Source organism: Macaca fascicularis, chromosome 7 (assembly GCF_037993035.2).
Source record: "Macaca fascicularis isolate 582-1 chromosome 7, T2T-MFA8v1.1".
NCBI lineage: Eukaryota > Metazoa > Chordata > Mammalia > Primates > Cercopithecidae > Macaca > Macaca fascicularis.
Window position 1 is genome coordinate 109439149 of NC_088381.1, and position 4744 is coordinate 109443892.

The following is a 4744-nucleotide window of genomic DNA, read 5'->3' on the forward strand; positions in this document are numbered from 1 at the left end:
GTTTTTCAAATATATTAGAGGCAATTTAGATATTTTGGAGCAGAATGTTTCATTATTATTCTCATCACAAACGTTGGTATAAAAAAGGGAAGCATGCAGCCATGAGCTGAGCAAAATTTAAAGCGATTTAAATAATCCAAGTCCATGCTTTTGGGTACCAAAACAATTTGAGGGTCTGGTTATATTCACAAACTGGACCAATTTCAGAAAATAAACTATTTTAAGAAAAATTAGTTGAATAATTTGCATACTGCAACTGGCATTCAAGTTTTGTGAGACAGTAAGAAGACTTGAGTTATTATTTGAGCTTACCATAAATTGGCAATGCAAAACAGAGAAACAAGTTAATGTGTCTCTGTTTCTTTCTACCTCCGTACTTCATGTGTAAAATAAGTAAGGCAATTAAGAAAGCATCTTCTAAATGATAAAGGACCACTTAATTATGCAAAATCACAATTAATCTTTAGTTCCTTTTGATTAGACATTCTGTTTTGAGCTTGTTAGGTATGTAAAAAAATGAACAATAATTTAGTATGTATAATGTTAATTATAAACATTTAAGCAATATTTTAATGTTCGAGCTACAATGCACCTCATTTTGACTTTAAGGTAGCATCACATGGCATACTTCTGAGTGAATACTCGAGATATTCTTTTGTACCTATCTCTGTTTTATTGTTCCCTGCAATCTCTGGCACTTAAAAGTCATCTGGGTTGGGATTGCATGGTAGCGAACAAATGAATAAGAGAACGTTAAAAATAGTTAAAGCAGAAGATGACTGTAATCTTAGAATATTAAGACAAATGCTATCATTACTATTAATATTTGGTTGATAAATTCTTTTTCTAAGTGCAACCTCATGTGGTTTGAAGGGATAGTCTATAGGAAAGTGAATTTTCTTTTCTTTCTTTTTTTTTTTTTTTTTTTTTTTTTTTTGAGACGGAGGAGTCTCGCTTTGTCGCCCAGGCTGGAGTGCAGTGGCGCGATCTCCGCTCACTGCAAGCTCCGCCTCCCGGGTTCACGCCATTCTCCTGCCTCAGCCTCCGAGTAGCTGGGACTACAGGCGCCCGCCACCATGTGCGGCTAATTTTTTTGTATTTTTAGTAGAGACCGGGTTTCACCGTGTTAGCCAGGATGGTCTCAATCTCCTGACCTCGTGATCCGCCTGACTCGGCCTCCCAAAGTGCTGGGATTACAGGCGTGAGCCACCGCGCCCGGCGGAAAGTGAATTTTCAAAAGGAACACACAGCCTTAATGTGGGCTATAATTAGGTTCCATAACTGTGGCTTGCCAATGAAACATCTCGTCCCCAACTGTACCTGCAGAACAGTTGAGTTGGAAGGTCACGGGTCAAATCACTAAGTTCTGTGTTAATCCATTTTTGTGGCATAGTCTGTGCTTTTCATCTGGCTCCTCACTACCTCAGTGTGTGCTTAAAGGTCTGGCCAAAACTCGATTATTCAAGCAGCACAGAAGGATGTTCTAGTCTTACACCTGCTCTGACATACACAGTCACCTTACTAAACAGATTGGAGATAGAACTAGGAGGGCAGGGGACAGAGGTAGGTCGTGGGATGGGAGGCTAAATAGGTAAAATTTTACTGAAAATATTTGTGGAAAATGTTTTATATTTGATAAGAAAATGATTTTTTGAAAATAGCACTAATGCCTTGTTCTCCTGCTATTTCTGTTAATAAGAAATTATAAAATAAGTCTCTAAGAGAAAAGTCATATGGTAGATTTGTTTCCAATGGGAAATAACTTCTAGGGCAGAATTGTTAAGAACAGACAAGAACAACTTAAGAAAACATGTCAATAGAATTAGCTTTGCCTAAATGTCTTTTTTGTTCGTTTTTCTGTTTTTAGGTTTTTTCTTTTCCTTGTTTTTTCTTTTCATAAAAGTCCATGTGGACAAAAACAGTTTTGTCAATTTCCCCGTGCTTTTCCTAGATGGCATTATCTTTGTCAGTCTTTATTGTTCACCAGTCCTCTGCCTTATATCATTTTTACACAATTTCCCTTATTTTTCCTACTTTATATTATTGCTATATTGTCCTTATTAGATGGTAATCTGAATAAATACATAATTTTTCTCCTGTATGAAACATATCAAGGTAAAGTAGACATGGTGATCATGATCAGGAAACCAGGGGAATAAAATGAAGAAAATGAAGGGCATCATTTGGTTTGTTGATAGAGTGCAAAGAGAAAGGAAAGAAGGTGAGTGATGAGTTCTTATGTCGATAAATAGCCCAGTAGGTTCCTGAAGACTGGACAAAGAAAGAGCCAGAGAACTCAGAGGGCCAAATCTGTGGTCTGACTCCAATGATAATAGTCATGATTATATTTATTTTATTATATGATGTGATACTATAATGGTAAATTACATACAGGAGACAAGGGCGACAAGGAGGATATTCATATTTATTGGTCCTGTAAAAAAAAAAAAAAAAGGACCAATATTTAGGAAGACTTTCAGAGTGTTAAGAGGACTAATTTGCTTATCTTGTATCATAAACTGCTCTCTCTCTTTTAAAAAATTTTTTGTAGAACCCAAATAAATCTATTTGTAGAACACAAATAAATTCAATAAGGGTAACATCATTCTGTTTTCAAAATCTGTGCTTATAACATGTTAAAAGCCAACTCATACCTAATGAGCACTTAACAATGTGATAGAAAATATTCCGAACACTTATAATCCATACAACTACCCAATTAGATAGTTATTACTGGTTTTTTTTTTTCTATTTTACATATGAGGAAACTCTAGCACAAAGAGTGTAAGTGACTTATCCAAGATTACCTACATAGGACGTTTTGAGTGGCTCTCCCACCTGCACCATTTGATTCTAGAACCCACATACTTAAAGAAAACAATAGTGAGCATGAGGAGCATCACATCTATCATGTGTTCCTACCATGTAAGGAAGATGAAGAGATCTAAGAAATCAAAAGTTTTCCTAGAACCTTACTCTCAAGTAGAGAAGTCATAAAAGAAGAAGAAAAAAAGGCAAGGCAGAGTTTTAACTCTTCATACTTCAAACTAGGGCTTGGTTTTCATAAGCTACTACAGTTGTGGGATTTATTTTATTTTTTGTAAGATCTAATGAAGGAAGTGAATCTTTTGAAAGAGATTAAGATTTATATGGGTGAAAGGGAAAGGAGAGCATATTTCTAGTGACAAGATTACATTCACCTGCCTGAGTCCGTTGCTCCTGGAAAAGAGAAACTGTTAAGAAAATCCCCATCATTTTGTTTTCTGAGAAAGAACTTGCGTCAAATAATCATCCTCCCCTGTGTGAATTAGATAATAATCATAGATGTTCCCCTTCTTTACTTAAGACACAGTCAGACACAGACCCTCCAAATTTTCATTCTTTGATTCATAGATAATTATCTGAGATATTTTTTCTCTATTGACCAATCAGGACAAAATACTCCTTATTTGACAAACTTAAGTTTCTCCCCTTCTTCCAGGTTCACAAACTGTGACCCATCCTCAGCCTGAGCTCTGTAAGAGCACATCCCAAGAATCAGCTGATTGCAAGTAAAGATATTCCTCAACCAATTATCCTATCATAACACCCAGTCATCCCACTTCCCCTCACCAGGATTCTTATAGTTTTGTTTACCTTTCCCTATAAAAGAAAACCCCTTTTGTCCACCATCTTTGAGATAACTTGCAGATCTTCTGGTCAGAGTATTCTCTCTATTGCAGTGGTCCCTCTCACCTTATTGTAATCATCCATTTCCCACTCTTGCAACAGTCTTCAAATAAACCCTCCTTATCTAAGTCTGGACTTGTTTTTATTTGATGCTAGGAAAATAACAATATTACAAAACACATACATTTGTACATACATACATATATACAGAGGAATAAAGGGTTTTGTTATTTATAGGATAGTGAAGAACTAGCCTAAGCAGAGCAAAACAGTATATTTTGCAGAATAGAGGGAAATATTGTGTGAACAGCCTGGAATAACCTGACTTTGATTCATTATTAAGCTGAATAATCATAACCAACAGCTGTAGTAAAGACACTGTCATCTCTAATGTATTGAGTGTTTACACTGTGCCAAGTGAATTATGTGCTTACGAAGAGTGGCAGAATATGCCACCCCAAAATATGCCACTTTGACATAAGGATTAATTCAAGCTAATAGCACTTGAAAAACACCAGATGCAAGAAGAACATGCTAATTTCCCCTTTTCTTCCTGAAAACAGGGAAAAAAACACTCTTGTGTGAATGATGTCCGCCCTGTACCAAGAGAAAAGAAACACTGTTCAATGGGGAGTCAGAGTCAAGATTATTATGTACAAACCTTAAAATAATTCTTATCATTATTTAGCCTCCTCATACAATTCAGTTACTCTTCCACCATAGCTTCTCTTTTTTCAACCTAATACAAAAGTGCATAGGTTTTGCAGTTTCTTTGGGTCTTCATTTCCTTATGAGTGTTCCCGTGTCAAGTAAAACTTATATGAAATGTGCGTACTTTTCTTCTATTAATTTGTCTTGTGTCAATTTGATTCTTGGGCCCAGCTAGGACACTAGAGGGTAAAGGTGAAGTTTTGCCTCTCCTACACTTACCTTCTTTAAACCTAACATGAGCCCTGTTAATTAGAGATCATTTACTATAGACTGAATTGTTTCTGCACCAAATCCAAATTTTGAAGCCCTAACTCCTAATGTGACTGTATTTGAAGATAGAGCCAATAAAGAGATAATAAAGATT

General features: G+C 35.9%; 1 pseudogene; it reads right to left on the reverse strand.

Annotated features, from left to right (window-relative positions):
• Positions 1-615: 615 nt before the first annotated feature.
• On the reverse strand, positions 616-1391 carry LOC135971662 (ubiquitin-conjugating enzyme E2 D3-like; annotated as a pseudogene).
• Between the last annotated feature and the right edge of the window lie 3353 nt (positions 1392-4744).